Below are 24326 nucleotides of genomic sequence, written 5' to 3'. Positions count from 1 at the left end.
ATGACCAAGTCGAGTGTATGACCACCTACTGACGTTGATACCAAAACACTGTTTATTAAATTAAACATCTCAAATACTTCCTTGAGTTCTTTAGCCTTATTATCATTTTCATCATCTACCCAACAGTTGAAGTCTCCACCAATTAATGTATTTTTAGTACCGTCCACCACACCCACAAGAATACTAAATTCTTCAATGAATTTAGTCATATTACTCGCTGGTGGTCTATATAATGATATTATATTCAATACCTTATTGTTTCTTGTCAGTTTTAAACAGATATATTCAAACGTTTCAAATACCATTTCATTCATGATAGAAACCCTAGAGAAAGTTTTTGACACAAAGACACCCACTCCTCCTACAGTTTTGTCCTTTCTTGGTACGTGATAGAAATCATGAGTACACGGCGTCATCTCCTGAATCTTTGAGTTATCACTAATATTTCCCTTCAACCAAGTTTCCGTTAATAAGCATAAATCTAATTCCATCTCGTTAATAAGATTTCTAATCTCTAAGGTTTTATTCCCCACCGATTGAATATTTATCAGACCACACTTAACCAATGGGCTAGACTCCATGATCGGTTCTATTTTTTATCCTGGTAAGCTCCTCCTTGTATACCTTACAGTTATCATCATATGTCCTATGATTCGTATCATTGTAATTCCTCATTGTGCAGTTATGACACTTTAACGTATTTACATTACAATCCGTGGTTCGATGATCCTGGCTACACTTGGCACATACCTGAGTCTTGCTACAATTTTCAGCAGTATGACCAAATTCTTGGCATTTATAACACTGAAATACATTGTAGGAATCATAGATTTTACAGCATCCTCCAAGCGTGGTATATACTCTATCATCTCTTTTACGGAAGACTTTCCTGATAGTTGGACTACACTTTATAATGACGTGTAATTTACCGCTTTGTCTTGATTTAAACTTCCTGATCAATTTAAAGTCTTCTTCATTTTCACATATATCATTCAACCATTCATTCTTCTCCATTATACTGGCAATTATATCATCTTCATTTTCATCAATATTGCAGACCTTGATCTTCGGTTTAAGTAGATCCTTTTTATCTACTTCTACCTTAATGTCATTCTTGACCTCTTCTAAGTCATTTTTAGCCTTTTCTAACCCAGTTTTATCCGCAAAATTAACTACCAAGTGGCCTTGTTTAGAGGTTTTGACCTGTTCGACATTCGTGGTTATCTTCTTCATGATAGTTTTCTTGATATCTGAAGCCTTCTTATTTTCCTCCGTAGATTTTATAACCAAAGTGTTTCTTGATTTCAACTTACTTGCATATGTAGTCTTGGTCACATTCTCTTTTTCGTATTCCATAAGTTTCTCTTTCAGCTCGACAATTTCTTGACGCATATCCATGTATTGAGCAGTTATCATATCCATAAAACCAGACATCTGTTGTTGTACATTTACCTTCATCTCCTCTATGATGATGCTTAGTCTCGTTATGTCATCAACACATGCAGACTCAACACATTTTGGACATTTATAAATGATGTTCCTGCTTTTTAAAAGAGTACTTGAACCATCCTTTAAATTAGAGCAAGCTTTTTCATCATGGTACCATCTTCGGCATTGATCGCATTGCATCCCATCATCGACATAGGACTCACAGTGCCCACACATGCCACGATTGCCTCCGTCATCACATTCTTCATAAGCAGCTGCCATTATACTTTCCTCCCTTCCTGTGAGTACCTCGTCAATTTCATTCATAAATAGACCGAGATCATTCACGGGATTACGTCTTCCTTTTCGTTTTCTAAGGAAAGACATATTGAATCATTATTTCAATGAACTTTTCAAGTAGCCCCACCCCAACGCAAAAATGCTGGGTCAGGCCTTTCACTACAGACCTCACATACAAGGAAACCACTGATTTTTAGCACTATATTTCACTAATATCAACACTAGCAAACACCCACAAAGAGATTTTTCATTGTACAAACAACGAGATACACAATGATTCCGTTTAAAGCCAGATTCGATACAGAGCACTGAAACAAACGTCCACACCCGTACGAATGGAAGACCATAGAGCAAGAATGGAATTTTTCGCGAGTCCTAAAAGAATTCGGAAGAAAATCTTCTCGGATTTCCAAATGGCATCAGAAGAAATAACCATAGACTTAGCATGGAATTCTGAATGCCTCCAGAACGGAATCTCAGAACGGTATCGGAAGAAAGCTTTCCCGGATTTCCAAATGGCTTCAGAAAAAATAGCCATAGACTTAGCATGGAATTCTGAATGCCTCCAGAACGGAATATCATAATGGTTTCGGAGGAAAACTTTCCCGAATTTCCAAGTCTTCAAAGGACATAGCCGTATACTTAACATGGATTTCTGAACGACTCCAGAACTGAAATTTCCAGGAGCAGTCCTGAACAACTCCTCCCCGAGCTTCAAAAGACCTGATCTTCGTTTTTTTCAAACGTAGCCTGCAACACCTCACATGATCTGTATGTGGCTGGCGAAATCTAACCAAGGAATTGCGCGTCAATAGGAGTAAGAGGAAATGAGTTGATGACTGGGAGAAGGATTTCACTTAACTCACAAAGATCGCGTTCTGGCAGAATAGGAAGCTGCCGGTAAGAATTATGTGTTACGTCTTTGGAACACCATCAACTACAGATGGTTTTGGTTGCTGCCGAAGTTGCCGATCGTTCGTTTTATATCACCCGACCTATAGAAAGACAAGGGATCTTCCGTTGGCAGCTGAGCTTTGAAGATCATAATGTATGTGCCTTGGCGCTTGCGCACGTAAGAAGATCGACTGCGCTTGCGTGTGTAAGAAGATCGTCGGCACTTGCGCGTGTAAGAAGATCGTCGGCGCTTGTGAGCGTAAGAAGATCGTCGGCGCTTGCGCGCGTAAGAAGATCGGCGAGCGTGCGCGCGGGAAACCATCGGTACCTGCGTGCAGACGAACGTCGGCACTTACGCGAGTAAGAAGATCGTCGGCGCTTGCGCGCGTAAGAAGATAGTCGGCGCTTGCGTGCATATTGAAGGGTCAGCTGGTAAGACGATCAGGAACTGGGATGTGTCCTTAAAAAAGGGCGGGCATCCCCCAATGAGGACCGTAAGCAGGTCTGCTTTAGAGTCCAGGACCGAAGTCCTTTGTTGCAGCGCAAGGTTGCGCTGGTAGATAGGTAGGTCAGCTGGCAAGACGATCAGGAACTGGGATGTGCCCTTTGGAAGGGCCAGCATCCACCGATGGGAACGTAAAAGGTCTGTGTTAGAGTCCAGCACCGAAGTCCAAAGGACCACGTTGCAGCACAAGGTAGAGGTCACTGGAAGTTCTGCTTGATCCTCCAAGGCGGAGTCTCTGTGAGAGACCTCTCCCACGAACGAGAGAGGTGCCCTTCGTAGAAGAGACTTAAAGACACTCGTGGTGATGCCCCTTAGGGCCGTTGGATCAGCAAGCTGACCTTAACAGTAACGATTCTCCGAAGAGGAGCGATCCTCCAAAGAGGAGTCTCTATGAGTGGTCTCTCTCGCGAATGAGAGAGGCGACACTTCATAGAAGAGACCTGAAGACACTCGTGGTGACGCCCCTTAGGGCTGGTGGATCAGCAAGCTGACCTTAGCAGTAGCGATTCTCCGAAGAGAAGTCTCTATGAGTGGCCTCTCTCGCGAAAGAAAGAGGTGAACAATTCGTAGAAGAGACTTGTCAAGACTGTGCTCCACCACTGAAGGAAGAGAAACTCAGCAAAGGGGGAGAAAAGTCTGGCCGCAGGGCAGCAACAGTAGTCGAAGGCGATGAATTTATTAAGGTATGGGGAGTTCTCCCTCTGAAGGATGAAAACCTCACACCTGGAGAGGAAACCTCCCTCGGAAGGGAAGTTGTCCAACCCCTGGAGGCGAACCTCCATAGCGTACTACGATGATCGGAAGTGCTGGCATGTTGTCACGGGAGAACTTCTAAGAGAAGGGATAACGCCCATGACGACGTCCTCTGAGGGACAGCAGCGACAGCAGAATCCCCAGGCATGAACAGGACAGCTCTGCTTCGTTGGCACTTTCTAGTCGAATGAAGAAAAACTGCATAGTTAACTGGGAAAATAAAATTAAATATGACAAATTCGTAGATAATTTGTATTTTTCCTAACTATACAAACCTTAGCTATTTACACAGGGTAATTACTTCGGCGTAGCTGAATGACGAGCCATAAGAATTTTAACGAGGGTTTACTACCCCGCCGCTAGTTAGCGGGGGGTGGGGAGGGGTAGCTAGCTATCCCCCCCCTCACACAAACCGGTGAATGCTTCACTTTGCTTAGAGGTAGGACTTATCCCGGGGGACAGGGCTGGTGGGCAAATATGTGTAAATAGCAAAGGTTTGCATAGTTAGGAAAAATACAAATTATCTACGAATTTGTCATTTGTTCCGTAACTGAAATACAAACCACGCTATTTACATGGGGTGACTCAACCCTTAAGATAGGGAGGTAAGTCCCTGCCATACTGGCTTTGGCTTGCCCGGGGACTACATATTCGAGTGTGTAAGTACTCAAGAAATAAGGAGTCCCTGCTCCTCGCTAGCATGCTGTGAAACTGCTGCGGCCTACATAAGCTGTGTGTGTGAAGGTGAAAAATGACTCGTCCTAGGAAGTTGACCTGGAGTTCTTCAGATGGAAATCTAGGCTAGGACTCTCCCAATACCACCTCGTCAGGGTATGGGGACATGACAGTACTACACTTAATACTAGGAACACAAGGGAGCATGGTTTACCTGCAGTGGTTTGAGGTCAGCTGTGCAGAGAACCCAGGATGCTGCTTTCTCCAAGGGAGGAGAGGATGAAGAAAAGAATAAGGGCCAGACAGATTTTTTCATTCACACAGACTAAAACCGGGTAACAATGCCCTCAACCTTCTGCTACTTGTCCATTAAGGAGCCTGAGGTTAAACCAGCTGTTGTGCAGCCACCACAGGGCCGATAGAGAACGTATCGAGCCTCCTGTGTGTCACGTCTTGTAGGTAGTGGGCCGTGAAGGTGGTCTGACGCTTCCACACCCCAGCTTAAAGGACCTGCGTCACTGAATAATTTTTCTTGAAGGCCAGGGACGTAGCTATGCCCCCGATATCATGCGCTCTAGGGCGACGTGACGGAGAAGGGTCAGGATTCAAGGCCAGATGTATTACCTTGCGAATCCAGGCTGAGATAGTATTCCTGGTGACCCTCCTCTTCGTCTTCCCGGTGCTCACGAACAGGGCTTGCACCTGGGGACGAACTGCAGCTGTTCTTTTAAGATACAACCTCAGATTCCTCACTGGGCACAGTGGGAGATGGTCTGGGTCATCTGTTACAGAACGGAGACTCGAAACCTGGAAAGAGTCGAACCTAAGGCTGAGCAATAGCCTTTCACTGCGAGACTGAAAGGCGCATATCCTCCTTCAAATACACGAGGAACTCCGCTATTCCTGGAATAGTGGCATCGAGGCGAGAGATACCCCTTCCACGACACCAACCACAAAAGACTCGCCACTTCGCCTGGTAGACCCCTGCGGATGACTTGCGCAGGTGACCAGACATCCTGTTCGCAACTTGTTGCGAAATTCCTCTCTCCGAGAGGAGATGCTGGATAGTCTCCAGGCGTGAAGTCGAAGCGAAGCTACGGCTTTGTGGAAGATGTTGGTGTGTGGTTGTTTGAGTAGCTCGTGACATGGAGGGAGTTCTCTCGGAACCTCCGTGAGGAGTTGCAGAAGGTCCGGGAACCATTCTGCGTGATGCCATAGCGGTGCTATCAGGGTCATTGAAAGATTGACCGATATTCTGGTCTTGTTGAGCACCCTCCTCATCAGACAGAACGGGGGAAAGGCGTACACATAGACGTTGTCCCACCGCTGTTGGAAGGCATCCTGCCAGAGCGCCTTGGGGTCCAGGACCGGGGAGCAGTACAGCGGGTGCTTGAAGTTCAGCGCTGTAGCGAACAGATCCACCGTCGGAGAACCCCACAAAGTCGGGACTTTGTTGGCTACTTGAGGATCCAAAGACCACTCGGTACTCACTATCTGCGTTGCTCTGCTCAGACTGTCGGCGAGCACATTCCTTTTGCCTGAAATGAAGCGAGCCGCTAGTGTGATCGAGTGGACTTCGGACCATCTCAGAATCTCTACTGCAAGATGGGATAGCTATTCTGAAAAGGTACCTCCCTGCTTGTTGATATAAGCCACCACTGTGGTGTTGTCGTTCATCACCACCACAGAGTGGCCCGCCAGGACTTGGTGGAACTTCTGAAGTGCCAGGAACACGGCCTTCATTTCTAGCAGGTTTATGTAAAGGTACTTTTCTGTTTCTGACCACAAGCCTGAGGTCCTGTGGTTCAGAACGTGGGCCCCCCACCCTTTCTTTGATACGTCCGAGAACAACATCAAATCCGGGGGAAGGACGAGAAGATCCACTCCCGTTCGTAGGTTCTCGTCCGCCACCCACCACTGGAGGTCCGTCCGTTCCGCAAGACCCACAGGGACCAAAATGTCCGGGGAATCGTGACCTTGATTCCACCGGGATTTGAGTCGCCACTGGAGAGATCTCATTCTGAGGCGACCGTTGGGAACGAGACGGGTCAGGGAGGAGAGGTGGCCGAGGAGACGCAGCCACGTTTGGGATGGGAGTTCTTCTCGATTGAGGAAAGGCCTCGCGACCTTCCTCAGCCTTGCTATCCTGTCGTCTGATGGGAAGGCTTTGTGGAGATTGGTGTCTATGACCATGCCTAGATATACCAGTTTCTGAGAGGGCTGCAGAGAGGGCTTCTCGAGATTTACCATGATCCCTAGATCCTGGCAAACTTCGAGGAGCTTCTCTCGGTGGCGAAGAAGGGTTGCCTCCGAGTCCGCTAGGATCAGCCAGTCGCCAGATAACGAAGGAGACGGATGCCGATCCTGTGAGCCCATGAAGATATCAGGGTGAACACTCTGGAGAACACCTGAGGGGCTGAGGAGAGACTGAAACACAGCACCTTGAACTGGCAGATCTTGTCGTCTAGGCAAAATCTTAGGTACTTCCTTGAAGACGGATGGACTGGGATCTGGAAGTACGCGTCCTTCAGGTCCAGTATACACATGAAGTCTTGCGGTCTCACAGCAAGTCTGACCGTGTCTGCCGTCTCCATACTGAACGGAGTCTGTTTGACAAACACGTTCAGGGTTAAGAGGCCGATGACTGGTCTCCAGCCTCCAGACGCCTTTCTTACAAGAAAGAGTCGACTGTAGAAGCCTGGGGACCCGTCTACAACCTCCTGAAGAGCGTCCTTCTTCAACATGTTCTGGACTTCTGCCCAAAGGGCTTGCCCTCTTGCCGATCCCATGGCAAGAGAGCTCAACAACACTGGATTCGCTGTCAGAGGAGGTAGAGAAGCTGTGAACAGGACGCAATAACCCTGAGCGATTACGGAAATCGCTCGGGTATCTGCCCCGAGTTGCTGCCACCTTGCCGCGCAACTTTGTAGGCATCCCCCCACTGGTGGACATGCAGGGGGATTGCCAACCCTAGCGTTTACGGCCTCAGCCGTTTCCTCTAGGGTTCTTGCCTCCCCTGGAGGACTTCTTGCTCCTTCTGCTCTTGGCAGGAAAGGGCTTAGACACCTTCGACTTTGCTGCTGTCGTCTTCTTTGTGTCCTTAGCCGGACGGGGCTGTTGGGCCACTGGGGGTTTATAGGGCCTCGATGTCAGAGCCCTATGGATGAGGGAATACTGGTTGGACTTCCTCCACCTCTTAGCGGTAAGCTCCACGTCCTTACGCTCAAACAAACTCTTACCGAGCACGGAAGTGTGTCTGAGCCTGCTATCATCCGAACTGGGAACCTTCTGGTGAAATCTCTCAGCCACTGCATCCCGTCGTTTGAGAATCGTATTGGCCCACAAGCTCGAGACTTTGTGGGCCAGAAACTCGATGGTCCGCGTGCCTGAGAGCAAGAAAGTCTCCAGTGCTTACTTTCGAGAGGTTCTCAGACTGCACCAGGATGCCCAGAGACCCCAGCCAGATGTCAAGCCACGAAGTTGCCTGCATGGCACACTTAGCGACCTTCTCCTGGCTTAGGATCTCAGTAGCCGAGTAGGACACGTGCCGGTTGGAGTCTCTCTCTAGAGGGACTCACCCGGTGAGTTCTTCCACGGAGTGGTGAATAGGAAGCCCCAAACAAGACTCCTCAAGGATCTCAAAGTACCTCCTCTGATGGACTCGAGGAGGAGGGAGGAGCTTGTTACCGGCGCTGGATCTACTGGAGGAGGCAAGCTCAGAGAGCTGGCCCTCGACCTTGTCCCTGGCACTCTTCATCCCCTAAGACCAGGGCAGAGCTGCACTGGCCCTGGAGGGTTTCTGGGTGCCGTAGACACGGTCCAAGACTGTGTCCTGATGCAGCATTGACAGGCGCAAGAGGGCAGTGGCGCGTGGGCGTGTATCCGGAAGAACCGGGCGAGGGCGCGAGAGCGCAGGGTCAGGATAGCACGACGGTGGGGCCGCGCGTTGGAGCGTATGTGGGCGCTGATCCGAAAGAACAGGCATATTAACCTGTGGGCGCTGATCCGAAAGAACAGGCATATTAACCTGTGGGCGCTGATCCGAAAGAACAGGCATATTAACCTGTGGGCGCTGATCCGAAAGAACAGGCATATTAACCTGTGGGCGCGCTGGGCGCGCAGGGGATCGTGGGCGCGCATCAGGATGTGGGCGCGCTGGTGTGCGCTTCTGCGGTGGGCGAGCAGGGTGCACGGTTTTAATAGGGCCCACGGTTTTATTAGGGCGCACGGGTGTGCGCTGGATTGTTGCATGAGGCGCCTTGAGAGGGACTGGAACCTGGCGCGCAACCAGAGCGTCGCGCGTGACTGGAACGCGTGCAGGATCGCGCAGTTTGGAAGGAGAGTCCAGAGGTGCCTGTGAGCGCCAGTGCGCTAGCTTAGGCATCTCCTGGACTGCGCGTTGGCGAGCGCGTGTGCTGTAACTGGAACTGCGCGCGATGGGCGCGCTTCGCGCCTAACTCCAGACGGGCGCTGCGAGTCCAGAGGTACCTGTGAGCGCCTGTGCGCTAACGTAGGAGCCTCTTGAACTGTGCGTGACGTGGCAGGAACCGGGGAATGCTGGGTTGCAGGTGGGCGCTGGCGCGCTGGATCAGGAACTGCTGGCGGGCGCTGGGGCCCAGAAGGCTGTGGGCGCGCAGGGGAACCCTGGCGCGTAACAGGAACAGGGGCGTGCACGTGCGCAGGTGAGCGCTGTGGCGATAAGACTGGAACAGCAGCAGCAGCAGCATGAGGGCGCGCAGGTTGAACCTGGCGCTTGAGGGCAAGAGGTGCAGATTTGCGCTCAAGGTCCTTAAGCCCCAAAGAGCCCGGTGTCTACGCAGTGGCAGGATCAGGTGGCGCGTAACGCGCATCAGCATCCTCAAAAGATGACGGCAGGTCAGCAGGTCTGGAGGGAGACTGGTCACAGGGTCCCGAAGGACAACCATCATCTGAAGGGGATCGCGAACGATCCCCGGAGAGGTCTAAGGTGGTAGCTGGCAGGATTGGCGAAGGGCGAGTCATCTCCTCCGCAGAGGATTGTGGTGACGATGAGCCGAAGAGGCACCTCCTAACTCCCTTATGAGGGGAAGGAAGGCCTCTACAGCGAAGAGGAGGACGAGCCTTCTGCCTTATATGCCCACGAGGGGCCGTGGGGTCAGCAGGCTGACCATCATAGGGCCTCCAAAGAGAAGTCTCTGTGAGTGAACTCCCCCGTGGGGAAGAATCACCGGCAGTAGAGACCGTAGGACTTAGATCCTCCCTTGAAATGTGTTCGGAGGGGGAATCTAAGCCTTCAGCTACCTCAGCAACAGGAACGGGGGTTTGACTAGACCCACGAGATGCCTCCGTCACAACAACGTCAACAACATACAGAGGATCTATCCCTGCTGTAGTTGGCGATTGTTTGACAGCTGCACCAAGTTTGATCATGTCAAACAGGGCTTCCCTGGAGGGCGAACCCTGCAGCCCCAAGGAAGCCCAAAGCTGCAACAAATCATGATTATTCACAGGTAAATCAATGTTCATATCCTCCTCAGGGGGAGGAGGGGCAGCCGCCCCGCTATGGGAGGCAACTACCTCTTCCGCACCCCTGGATCGGTCAACAGCAGTACGGTCTATGCTACCACTCGCCGGCCTCTCGGAAGAGACCGCTCGAGGGGGAGCTTCGGAGGAGGAAAGGGCTACGGAAGTAGTAGTCTTGGAATTTTCTCTCTTCAAAGAAGCCTCTGAAGGAGAAAGATCCCTTTTAGACTTTTTCTTCCGGCGCCAGGCAAACCTCTCTCACTGGGAGGTAGACCAATCCCTACATTCGATACATACATTACCGCTATCACACCGTTGGCCCCTACAGTGAGGACACAAGGTGTGGGGATCGGTGTCGACCGCCGACATAAAGGTCCCACAAGGGCGGCCAGGAAGTCAAGGCCATGTACGCATAGTCAGTAGAGGCCAACTTCAAACACACTGGAAAAGAAAAAGCAAAAACAGATCAAATATGGCAGTCAAAGCGAGGGAGAGAGCAGTAAAGTGAAAAATTCACCGGTGTGTGTGTGTGTATGTGTGTGAGGAGGGGGTAGCTAGCTACCGCTCCCTAATCCCCGCTAACTAGCGGCGGGGTAGTAAACCCTCGTTAAAATTCTTATGGCTCGTCATTCAGCTACGCCGAAGTAATTACCCCCGTGTAAATAGCGTGGTTTGTATTTCAGTTACGGAACAAATTTATTTTAACAGAAATTCCCTAGGGAGGAACTCCGAAGAGGAACCCTAAAAAAAGGCCACATTCCCTTCGCTGAGAATCCAAGTTTCCCGTAGGAAAAGAGGAAAAGCGAAGATAATAGATGAATGAAGAGGGTCCAGGCGATGATGATTCCCCTGCGGCGGAAGAGTTAACGTAAATATGCCGACGGGAAGACCGATGGACCCGAGAGGGAGAGGTCGTTCCCCACAAAGAGGAACTGTGGTGGCCTTGCTACGCAAGTGTCGTTGTCGTACATCACACACACAGCACAAACACTGAAAAGAAAACTTACTATTTTCTATAGCTAAATATATACATAAACATAAAGAATGTTTATACAGTGAACCCTCGCTACTTCGCAGTTCGACCATCGTGGATTCACCACTTCACAGGTTTTTTCCATAACCCATATATATATACATATCGCGGATTTTCCAGAAATTTAGAAAATACCGCGATATCCGAAGACCCCAAATACGATATTTCGTTACCTGTAATTCCATTAATACTGTAATTAGTAATATCTGCTCTTACTGATTGTTCATTGCATTACATATGATATATAATTCAGCACAGAAAGAGATAAAACACGAAAAGAGAATGTGATCTTACGATAATTCAGTACTGTATACAGTACGTAGTAAAATTAAATCGAACATGAAACGCAAATCAGATGCAGTCATACCATATTAGAATGGCTGCTGATGGCTACTACTGTACTACAAATGTAATGGATGTGCTTCTTTTCCATGAATCTTTTGTATGTATACTTACGTAGTACTGCATCCAATAATATTCTTTGATGCAAAAATCACATTTCGAATAAGCGTACGAGAGAGAGACAGAGAGAGATAGAGAGAGAGAGAGACACACACATCCTACAAAAGAATAAAATAGCATACGTAAAGCTATTATTATTATTGTTATTATTATTATTATTGTTGTTGTTGTTAATAAAATCATTATTGTTATTATTATTATTATTATTATTATTATTATTATTATTACTGTATTATTATCATTATTAATACTGTACGTACAGTTTACGCGGGGTATCTTGTACTTTGAGTTGGTAACCTACGCATCATATAAGACGGGTTGTGATTGGTTCAAGCGCTGATAGATGATGAATCAGAACTCAAGTTTTGTTATCTAGCCTGTGATTGGTGTTTTGCCCGCATCTCCAGCTTCCAGCCTCTGTTCGCGGCCACTTTCTCTTACGCCGTATCACTGAGTAGACGTTCTTAAGTTTGTGAACTTTAATCTGTGCTGTGTGCGACTGTTTTAAGTTGAACTTTTTGTTCAACTTTCTGTGTAAATCCTACTGTACAATGCCTCCCAAGCGTTCTGCTTCTACTAAGGCTGGTAGTGAGCCTAAACGCCACCGAAGGATGACGACGATTGCTGAGAAGGTGATGCTTCTCGATATGTTGAAAGACGGTAGAAGCTACGCGGCCGCAGCGCGCCATTTTGGAATCGATAAATCCACCGTTCACTATATCAAGAAGGACGAGGCGAACATTAGAAAGACGGCTGCAATCACCTTTAGCAGATCAGCGAAGCGAGTTGTTACAACGCGTAATAAAACGATCGTACGCATGGAAGGTGCTTTAGCAGTGTGGATTGCCGACTGCCGGAAGAAGAACACAGCCTTGGATACGAACACCATCCGAACAAAGGCTTTGAGCTTGTATGAGAATTTTCCTGCAAAGGAACCTCAAGACAACGACGGCAACCATGCTGAAGAAGATGATGATGCAGATGAACCTCAACCAGGGACATCCACTAATTCCCAGCCTCAGAAACAACGTTTTTCCGCCAGCAAAGGATGGTTAGCGAAGTTTCAGAAACGCTTCGCCCTGAAAGGCGTTTCCCTGCATGGCGAAGCTGCTTCGGCTGACACTACCGCTGCTGAAACTTACGTGAACCAGACGTTCAAGAATATTATCGCCGAAGGTGGATACAAGCCGGAAAAAGTGTTTAATATGGATGAGACCGGCTTGTTTTGGAAGAGAATGCCGTCGCGAACTTTCCTGTTCAAAAAGGAAGCCAAAGCCTCTGGCTTTAAAGCATTCAAGGATCGCGTTACCCTCGTGATGTGTGGCAATGCTGCTGGATTTTTGCTAAAGCCGGGGCTTATTTATAAGTTGAAAAATCCTCGCGCTTTGAAAAATAAGAATAAGAATCTCCTTCCCGTGTACTGGATGCATAATCCAAAAGCATGGATTACAAAGATGCTGACCTCCAACTGGTTCCACCAATGTTTCATCCCGCAAGTCAATGAATATCTCGTAGAGAAGGGCTTGCCATTCAAGATCCTTCTCCTTATGGATAACACTGGTGGACACGCAACTGACCTGTCGCGTGAGGGCGTTCAGGTTGAGTTCCTGCCACCCAACACCACGTCATTAATTCAACCGATGGACCAGGGGGTTATCAGGGCGTTCAAGGCCCTCTACACGAAGAATACCTTGGAGGACCTCGTTGCGTGTGTGGATGCTGCCCAAGATGATGAGGATGAAGATTTTAACTTGAAGGCGTACTGGCGGCAGTACACCATAGCCACGTGCCTGAAGAATATTCAGAAGGCACTGCAAGAGATGAAACCTGCAACTGTGAATGCGAGCTGGAAGAAGTTGTGGCCCCAGATCGTTTACGACGACGAGGAATTTACTCCGTCGGAAATTCAACACTCTGCAATACGCAAATCTGTGCAGTTGGCTGCCATAATTGGAGGTGACCGGTTTGGCGACATGACGACTGAAGACGTCGACGAGTTGTTGGACTGCCATTCCCAGCCGCTAACTGACGCAGACCTAGAAGACCTGACGAAATCGGCAAGCGAAGAAGAGAGTGAAACCCAGGAAGAGACCCAAGAAAATGTCAAAGAAACAGGCTTAACACTAGAATGGCTTGCCAAGGTCTGCAACCATATAAAGGAGGTGAAAGAAATGTTACAAGAGTGGGACGAGGATATGGTTCAGTCTATGCAATTCTCCAACAAGGTCGATGACATCATGACTCCCTACAGGATGCTCTTACATCGAAAAAAGAAGCAGCGGCAGCAACTTCCGATCACAATGTTCTTCCAGCCTCGCAAAAAAGAGCCAGTTCCTCCTGCTAGTACGCCTTCGGAAGAAATTGAAGAAGTTGAAGAGGTGTCCCAGGAAAAGACACCTCCGTCTGAAGAGACGTAAAATACTATCATTGGCTGCACAGTAGAAGACATCATCAGCTTCATCATCATCATTTCTACTGTGCAGCAAATTCATCGCCATCATCATTCAAGTTTTTCTTGAACTTCTTTCGTGGTGAGTACAGTAACAATCTTTATTTTTTACTTTAATATTCTAACATTTTAATATTTGTGCCTGTTTTATAGTTTAGTACTGTATGCATTAAGTTAAAGGGAAGGTTTTAAAAGTCTACATGTTGTAACCTATCATATTTTTTTGTTTAAAATTTACATATACGTACGTAAAACAATCTCTCTCTCTCTCTCTCTCTCTCTCTCTCTCTCTCTCTCTCTCTCTCTCTCTCTCTCTCTCTCTCATAAATTGATTTTTTTTGTTTAAAATTTACATTTACAGTACGTACGTAAAACAATCTCTCTCTCTCTCTCTCTCTCTCTCTCTCTCTCTCTCTCTCTCTCTCTCTCTCTCTCTCTCTCTCTCTCTCTCTCTCGTAAATTGTTTTCCTGCTTTGCTATGTACAATATGTACTGTACAGTACTGTATGATTTTATATAGATACGGTAAATTATATTTGTAATAACATATTTTGTAAATGCTTTTACTGTAAATATCATTATTTATCACTTTCATCATGCGCGTTAAATGCCTTCTTTGTTCTGAGCGTGGTTGTTTACTGAGCGTACAGTACTTTATGACGCCGTCGTTTCAGGCGGCATCATAAAGAAAAACATTTCATTTGGAAGTCCTAAGAAAAATTAAGTAAAACATTGGTAATAACAAAATCAACATACTGTATAATCAATATAATCGATGCAAAAACTAACCTATACATATATGTGTACACTAAATGAGTTTGTTTCTTCATTATGATCAGAGATGAACGTAAACAAAACATTGGTTGCCATTTTTTATCGTGCTTTTTAGCGAGTTTAGGAAACGCAGGATATAAAATCGCCTTTAATATTTGTGCCTGTTTTAGTTTAGGGTACTGTAGTACATGCATTAATTGTTCTGTACATTAAAGGGTAGTTTGTTAACAGTACTACGTACAAGGGAAGGTTTTAAAAGTCAGAATATACATGTTAAATAAATAGGTAAATATGGTGTCACTACTTCGCGGATTTTCACCTATCGCGGCCGGGTCTCGAACCTATCTACCGCGATAAACGAGGGTTCACTGTATATATATATATATATATATATATATATATATATATATATATATATATATATATATATATATATATATATATATATATATATATATATATATATATATATATATATATATATATTACAAGTACTGTATAAGAAAAAGTAAGTAAAAAGACAAAAATTAATGGCAGTCCAAAATAGGCGAGGAGGGAGAGGCAACAACCGTTCTTGCTCCAAGCCAAAAGCAAAGAGAGCTCAAGCACAGGTGTGTGTGTGTGTGTGTGGGGGGGGGGGGTTAGCACGCTAAACCCTACCCCCGCTAACTAGCGGTGGGGTAGTAAACCCTCGTTAAAATTTTAATGGCTCGTAACTTCAGTTACGCCGAAAGTAATAACCCCTATTAAATAGCGTGGTTTGTATGTCAGTTACGGAACAAAAAAAAAATTAATGGCAGTCCAAAATAGGCGAGGAGGGAGAGAGGAAATAACCACTCTTGATCCGAGCCAAAAGTAAAGTGACTAAATCACAGGTGTGTAAACGGGAGTGGTAGTAAGTTACCCCCTCCCCTACCCCTGCCAACTAGCGGTGTGGGTAGTTAACCTTCGCTAAATTTTAATGGCTCGTCACTTCAGCTCCGTCGAAAGTATAACCCCTAATAAATAGCGTGTTTGTATTCCAGTTACGGAACAAACATTTATTAGCACTATCACACAGTTGACCTCTACAGAAAGGGCAAAGGGTGTGAGGATGAATGTCCTCGGCAGATATCTAAGTACCGCAGGGGTGGCCCTCAAGTCCAGGGCTGGTACGCATGGTCGGCAGAAGTCAACACACACAGACTGAAAAAAGAAAAATCACAAAAAGCATTGATGTCAGTCCAAATATTTGGTGAGGATGAAGAGCGGCAACAACCATTCACCATCTGAGCCAAAAGCAAAGTGAGCTCAATCACAGGTGTGAGAGTGGGAGGGGTAGCAAGCTACCCCCAATAACTAGCGGGATGGGTAGTTAACCCTTGATAAATTTTAATGGCTCGTCCTTTCAACTTCGCCGAAAGCAATAGCCCCAATAAATAGCAGAGGTTTGTATTCCAGTTATGGAACAAAAAGAAAATAAGGTAACCAACACTAATGACAAAGATTTCCATAGATGCATGTTCAGCTGGAAGTCAGGTCTTCTGTATAGTACTTGTAAGGGTGCTGATTGAAGGAAAGGCTAGTTTCATTGCAAAGGTTCCGTGTAAAAGAAATCATCACATAAAACACAAATTAATTCAGCTTTATAAAAAATAACATTTTCAAGAGGTGATTGCAAGTTCTCTTGTATAACAAGGCCTCTGAACACAATACCCATTTTGCCATAAAGATATTCAAATACAGTACTAAATGTATGAACTTACCTTTACAAGATTAGTTCCATAAGAAGTAAACACACAGTAGATGGGAAAATCATTCTTTTCTAGAAAGAAAAATCTCTTGCCTGCTATTTCTTCATTCTGTTAGAGATAAAAAGAATTCAAAATCTTCATTCTGTTAGAGATAAAAAGAATTCAAAATACAATATAAGAACTTTAAAGAACAGTCATGCATACTTTAGCCTTCGTTGTAGTGCTTCTTACACTAGGAAAAAGGCAAATATTAAAACTACTATGTAAAGCAAGTCTATTATATAAAAACTATTGCCTACTTATACTATGTTGCTTATAAAATTTTACACAGAAAAATCCCAATTTTTTTATTAGTAATTTTTATATTTCCTAACTATACAAACCCGAGTCCTTTAATAAGAGTATGTTTTCCACTTGGCTAGAAATTGGCAGTCAAAATTTTTAGTTTCCAACCAGTACACTGAATTGACACTTTGATCTTCACCTAGGGCTAGCAGGTTGCTGAGCCAGGAGGTGAAACTCAAGACTCATGTTTATACATTTATGACAAATCACAGATAAAGTTATTTGTATTTCTTCTAACCCTGAGTCCTTTAATAGGAGTATGATTTAAGCTCGGCTAAAACTCCGCTATTCATATTTTGGATAACTTGTGTCAGTAGTTACTTGTGGGTGACGGGGAAGCACCATCCACCAAGACGCCACTTAGACCTTCACCTGAGGCATACAGTGTGGATGAGGTGGGAAGTGAAACTTGAAGAACTAAGGTTATTACACTTAGGAAAATGACAAATTTGGAGATAATTTGTATTTTTCCCTAACTAATACAAACCTGTAGCTATTAACATGGATATACTTCTAGCGTAGCTGGAAGGCAGCCATTAGATTTTAAGTGCTAGGTGGCAACCCTACCTAACCACTAACAGTGGGTAGGTAGGGAGTGGCTGGGGTCTAACCAGCCCCCTATATCTACTTACGGTTCAATGAACCACGCCACTTTATACTTTTGGCTGGTATACTGTAGAGCGGACGTCTCCCCTCTCTCCCTTCAAGGCTTAGCCACTTACCACTATTGCTTTATGCACATTCTTTTCTTTACAGACATGAACTATGTTTTACGCGACGCCCCATTACAGGGTAATGTGGCGGTTTCAGATGTCGATGTTCGTTCTGCAAGTTATCGATGTTAGGATGCCAGAAAACTTTAAATCAATCAATTAATCGTCGTCTCCCAACATTCCGCAATTTTTCTCTCTCTCCCTACAGGCAATGTTTCAGCGCAAAGTGAAACTTAAAGGACTCAGGTTACTACACTTAGGAAAAATGCAATTAACTTTTAAAATTTGCGATATAGTCCTACACATATACAAACCTTCGTCCTTTAATATGACACTCGTCATTAGGAGGGAGGAAGCCCCTACAACCGTAATTGCTGGTTTAAAATCCTGTGATGTCAAGGGACACAGACTCCTGCACTTTCTAACTTTGAGAAATAGAATCTCAAAATTTAGGCTAGGTTACTGTCTATGGATAGATGGTCACTGAAGAACCTATATCCTTGTGAGATGTACTGTCAATGTAGGGCTAATACTAAGTACTGTAATGGGTCCTACACATAAACCATTCTCCCCTCTTGCAGAGAAGGGGGAGAAATACTACTATATCATTATAGACAGGAGAGTGCTCGGTGTGGAAGCTTAACTATATCAAACGTCCAACCAAGCAAACAAGGGGACAACAGCTCCACCCCAAGAGAGGGGAAGGATGAGATGAAAAAAGGAGCCATGCACCCCACCTCTTACCCTATTCTAATGTTAGGACCATTAACTTTGACAAGATGCTTTCACATAGTACAGAACAATATTGTGAAAAGTCTCTCTTTTGGAGATGCTGGATAGTCTCCATCTATGAAGAGACAGGGATGTTAGTGCACAATGGACCCTCTGCCAGTGGGGTTGGCAGAGCAAATTGAGCCATAGGGGTACAGTAGTTCCCTTGGAATTTCTGTTAGAAGCATCAGCAGGTCTGGATACCATTCTGCTCTTGGCCATTTTTGAGCCACCATGGCCAGCTTTAGATCTAGGTAATCAAATCCCAGCTGATTACCCTCCAAATCCGGCAAAACAGCAGAAAAGTAGAAGCATCGAGGTCTTACCAATGGTGTTGGAAGAAATCATCTAAAGCTGCTGTTGCTAGGTTCAGGATTGGTGAGCAGTAGACCTTACATTTATTGTTTGTAGCAAATAGGTCTATTGACGGACAACCCAACAAATTTAGCAGCTTTTCTACTACAGTACTACAATTTGACCCTGGAAGAAATCTAGATGATAGTTTCACTAAACTGTCCAGTGCCCGCCTTACCAACACACAGAGGTGATGTGAAGCACGGAGGACAGAGACCGTCCAAGGTTCGGCACTGTGAGACTTCCATCTCTGCTGCCTGTACTTCAGGCATCCTCCCACCAGTGAACGGGCAGGAGAAATGGCCGCCACTAGCAAGAGCAACCACATCTTCCACCTCTACCTCAGTTTCCCCTAGTACTCTTCCTATGAAAGGGCTGCTTCAGTACTTACTTCTTAGAGGTGGACTGCTTAAAAGCCGTTGACTCTTTCCTATTTCCTTGTCGGTTGATGGGAGACGATCTTGGTGACGAGAGTACTGAAGAGTATGGACGAGATGTTACTGCCCTATGGAGGAGGAAATCATGACTCGCCTTCCCCAAGCGATCTGCCGCTGTGTTATTGTCTTCTGAGTTAAACAAGGAAGAACCATCCACCAACGAATTTCGTAACTTGAGCACTTCTCTCTTTGGTACCTAACTGTGAAGTTTTGAGATGACAGTCACGCCTTTTCAAAATCCAGTTCATCTGCTGGTTGGCTAGGTTATGAGGGAGGAACTCGGCAGCCCTTGCTCTGGAAAACAAAAAGTTTTCATCACCTTCCACTTATCTCGATGCCAAATTATCACTGGCAATCAGATAACCGAGCCAGACTAGTAGTCAATCAACAAAGCTGCTTGCAAAGAAGCCTTTGCAACCCAGTCTATGTTCGTACTCTCTACCGCCGAGAAAGTCACTGGTTGTGCTGTGAATTTATTAAGAGTGATCTTGTTCGTCAAAGACAGTATTGCTGGGCCTATAGACAAAGTTGAGGGATCATCACCCAATATCTTGTAATACTTCCTCTGCCAAACAGACAGGGGAGGAAATAAACGAGATGAGTGCCCCACTCAAATTCTATCTTAGACCAGGGTATCTCAATCCTGATCTTGCTGGTTCTGAGGGCCTGACAGAAGAAATCAAGGACCATATCTTTCCCCTACGGAGGGGAATAGAAACGATCGCCAAGATTGTTGATCTTCCTCATGCAGCCTAAGACCTGCATGAAGGAATGGTCCGGCTCTCTTTGCTCTGAGGCCTTAGGGTTAGCCGCCATTGGGAGCACTCCATCAGAATGGTCTGAGACGTCGTCTTGAGACTCATCCAGACCCGAACTTAGACCCACAGGAGCCAGGGTGGGTCAGGTTCATCAACTGGATCCCTTGTAGGGGACTGAGACCTAGAGGGTAAGTTCTGCACCTCCGGTAACACTGTGGCCAAAACCAAACTAATAACGCCCTTCTGTTGACCTGTAGCCTGGAGATCTTTCAAGGTCCAGTTCTTCAGAAGGGTCTTCAAATCCTTCCACTCCCGGGGCTTAGCTGAGAAAGAGGAGAGGTTGACCCTCCTACTGAGGAACTTCCAAGGGCCAAGAGGCCTGAGGAGGAACCGTCATGACTGATGGAGGCTCCTGGAAATGAGCGGCTAGTTAGGTTACCACAAATTCTAACGGGCAGCCAGTAATTGTCTATGAACGAGGGAGATCCCTGTTGGTCCTTGGGTAATGGGTATCACCTGGAGGAGGCATCGCTTGCCTGTGACCACTTCTCCTCTTGATTAGTTCAACTAGGATAATACTCAGCTTTTCCCAAATGGGATTTTGGCCAGGATGGGAGGCCATAGAGTCTAGGTATTTCTGATACCTAGACAACCACTCAGGAGAAGGAGCACAAGGCACAGCTGCCTTACCTTACTGCCTTATTCTATGTTCGGGTTCCCCCAGGGTCCCTCAGTATGAGGCACCTTGTGTATCCACCAGAGGAGAAGCATGCCTCATGACAGTAAAGTACTCCCACGTCCGGGATCCACAGGTGAATCTGAGCTTGGTTGCATGTCTAGAGGCCGAAAGTCAAGTGGGACTTGCTTGGTGAGGTTTTCCTCAATCAGCCAACAGGTAAGATCATCTTGAGATTCTTTCCACACTGGAACAGGAAAGAACGGGAGATCCCTGGAGTTTGACCAGTGATCCTTCAAACTCCACTGAAGAGAACTTTGGTAAAGTCTCTGAGGAGCAAGCTTCTTCAGCGAAGAAAGGAGGCTTAGACACCTCTGTCAGTGCTGAGCTGGGATTTCTGTCAAGTACAGGAATGCTCAGGGTTCCCCCTTTGAACTTGCTGATGAGATTGTTAGACAGAGAGATTCGCTGCTGCCATGTCTATCAGCAATTGTGATCAATTATGCCCCCCCCCCCCAATTTGGATACTGTATAAGGAATGGAAATAAACCAATGACCTGCTCATGAAAGTCCTACAGCTACGATCACTATCTTCAGGGCAGGTCCACAAGTCTACTTTTGGTTTCTTCATTACTCACACACACACACTGACAAAAAAAAAAAAAAAAAAAAAAGCTAAGAAAATCAATTCAGCCAAGTTTGGGTGGTTGAAATCAAAGTGGCTACTTGGAGAGCCGGTAATGGGGCGGGACTTCCCCGCAGCCTGCTGGTAACTACTGACACCTTGGTATAGTTTTAGCAGCGGAGTTTTCCAGCTTTGCTGAAATCATACTCCTATTATACGACAAAGGTTTGCATTTGTGTAGGAACAAAAGGGTACAATATTTGCCTAGGGCAAGTCACAAAACAAATGAAAGGCTATACTGAACCTAGTAGATCAAGGAATGTCAAAAATTGAAAAAGACTTTATACAGTATAATTCAAATCACAAAACCAGGTAAGATAAGGCCTCTTTGCTTTATCGTCTTCTCCTCTGAATCACTTTAACCATTTAAAAACTGCAAGCTTGCTGATGTTAAGCCAATGATATTTTGAATGGAATTATGTGTGCTTGTGCATCTCAATTACTGTGCTTCTCATGGAGGAAAATGTGTCTTGTCTAAGTAATAGACAGTGGAACCAACCTATCTTCACACACAGGGATGGGGGATAGGCATGGCCCTACCATAAATGTTATCAAGACAACATACAAAAGTAAATGTATAATATATGATACTTTAACTACTAGCGATACTGGAATTTGCTACAGGATAAGAAATGGATTAGTGCTGGCTAGTTTGGCCTTTTCTTCTAGGTAAATGTGGGCTGGGGCATAACAACTTATGTAACGGTTGATTATTTCTGAAGTCTAATTCTCACTCTAAGTCCCTTGTTTACTTTGGGGAGACTGATTAAGAGTTACTGCGCAAGCGTTGTTTACATTCATTTTTGCCAGCTGTTCTGTTTTTGGTGTGACATAATCATTACCTGCCTTTTTTAACTAATTAAAAGCTTCCAAATATTTAGGCACAAGTTAGCGGATATTTCTCTACAACAGACATTTTTTTCCCACATTCAGCTTCAGTTTCATCATTAAGTCTCCAAGAGGGAAGTACAATCTTTTTCAAAATTTAGTGGAATTTCCATCTATTTCAGTAACTGGTTATGTTGAAAACGCTCTCCATTCAGTATACTACAGCTATTGTTGCTGATGCGAAAGTAAAAAATATCCACGAAATAATGACCCATGGGGCCTTGCGTGTACAGCATGACCATGAACTGCTTGCAAGAAGAGGAACAGTGATGTGTTAATTTTGCAAGCATAGCAAACCACTGTGGAGCAAACACCATTAAGAGGACGGGAAGCGAATTATATATAATCATATTTCAATTTCCAACTACTTGCATGAATCATATACATATTTTTTTTCCAACTGGCTATCTTGCCTTTCTGACCATTATTATTGCTGCAAATCACTTGTATTAGGTATTTCTCCCACCCCAAAAACCCTGGTTTTCCACTAAGATCCCCATAGGCCTAATTGTCTATATATGGGGAGATTATCCAAAACTCATAAACGGGTGGTATGCCTTAATAATCATAGTAAAAAAATACTTGAAACACAAGATAACGAGTAGGAGAAATATATGATTCGTGTAGTTGGCTAGAAATTATAGTATCATATACCCTGTATTACAGTAAAATAATACCCAAAATGGGCTATGACATGCTCTATGTCCACTAAACCCTTGCATATGACCAAGGAGCAATACATAAACACTAAAGGCTATTATTAAATAACATATTCTACAACTACTATTTTTTAGTTCATATGCACTCGATTCAAAATAACTTAAAGTAACCAAACTTACTTGGAATTCCCGACAGCACTATCCCCAAGGCAAATCACTTTAACGCAAAGTTCATATTTCTTCGTCTTTTCGTCGTAATCCAAATTAGTCAACTCTCTTTGGGCGTCCGTTTCAATGTGAACCTCTTCAGACATTTTAAAGAATGTCTTATACGGAAATGTATGTTTTTGCTAATCGCTGGTAGTATTTGGAAGATCACTTAGACTTGGATGATGGATCTCTCAGTTTCAAGTTTTGCGACAAAGTCAATTTAAGTCATGTCATCGGTGCAAGAGCAAGAATTATGTACATTTGGTGTAGTTCTCTACGTTTAATAATTACCTAGTGCAAATGCTATTTTCTGTAACACAAAAAGATTCATAATCTAGTAAAATTTTGATATATATAATATTACATAACATTTACCTAATTTGAATTTGTTAATTATTTTAATAAAAATTATATATGATAATAAATAGTCTTATTGCACACTTCCACTTACGTTATTAAAGGTCGCAAATAATAACAATAAAAATAAAGATTTAGGCACTACTCTTTACAGACGATTGTCTGACAATACCAAAAATGTTGAAGAGGCGTACCTTATACATAAGAATGTTAATAAAAGTATGTCATGACTGAAGGTTAGAAATAAAATTGCCACATACTGGTAAATAATATGAAAAAAAAAACCTGGAAGATGTAGAGCGTATAAAGGTTCCTGGTTCTAAACTACTCACTCCGCAAAAGTTTGCAGGCACTTTATTACTAAGGGAAAAACTTCTAAACTTGTACTCATTACTGTCAGTGAACCTTTTCCTATGCCCATAAACAAAATTCAAAATGAAAATGTCAAGCTTTAATCTTATACCATTCTCCCTTAAAATTAGTCGGGATGATACCTTGTTATCATCAGTTTTGGCAATTCATTGTGATAAGTTTGAAATCCTTAAACTCGTCTTTTAGATACATTGTCTTACTTATGTATACCAACAGTTTCCTGCTAGGATTTTACAATACAGTTACGCTTATATCTTGTTCCTTTAACTTTCCTAATTTTGAGCATAAAAATAGATGTTCTGAATTATTCTTTTCTTTGCATAGACCAAACACATCATCTGTTTATTTTCTCTTGAGATTTTCTTTGCGTTTAAGCATATTTAACTTTACCTTAATATTGGAGAATTTCAATGACAAATTTTGTAGCATTCTTTACCAGTCTGAAATTAATTTACTTGAATCTGACTATTGAAGTTTTACAAACCTTCGTATTTCGAGTATTTTATGAACAAATCCTGATATTATTCTGCACATCTTTACTATAAATCCAATAAAAAGTATTAAGAATTAGGTTATTTTCCGTGGACAATGGA

The 24326-nt window shown here is 44.5% G+C and overlaps 1 long non-coding RNA gene across 1 annotated transcript in view; it reads right to left on the bottom strand.

The window, feature by feature from the left end:
* The window catches only part of LOC137646006 (uncharacterized), a 72240-nt gene extending 48979 nt beyond the window's left edge, over positions 1-23261 (bottom strand). Inside the window, exons 1-2 of the long non-coding RNA XR_011045372.1 lie at positions 22975-23261; positions 16521-16616 (exon numbers count right to left, since the gene is read on the bottom strand). This is a non-coding gene — a long non-coding RNA (uncharacterized lncRNA). The remainder of the gene's footprint in view (positions 1-16520; positions 16617-22974) is intronic.
* Between the last annotated feature and the right edge of the window lie 1065 nt (positions 23262-24326).

This window comes from Palaemon carinicauda, chromosome 8, assembly GCF_036898095.1.
Source record: "Palaemon carinicauda isolate YSFRI2023 chromosome 8, ASM3689809v2, whole genome shotgun sequence".
Classification (NCBI taxonomy): Eukaryota; Metazoa; Arthropoda; class Malacostraca; order Decapoda; family Palaemonidae; genus Palaemon; species Palaemon carinicauda.
The sequence above is the reverse complement of the archived record's forward strand: the minus strand, read 5'-3'. Positions and strand labels throughout refer to the sequence as shown.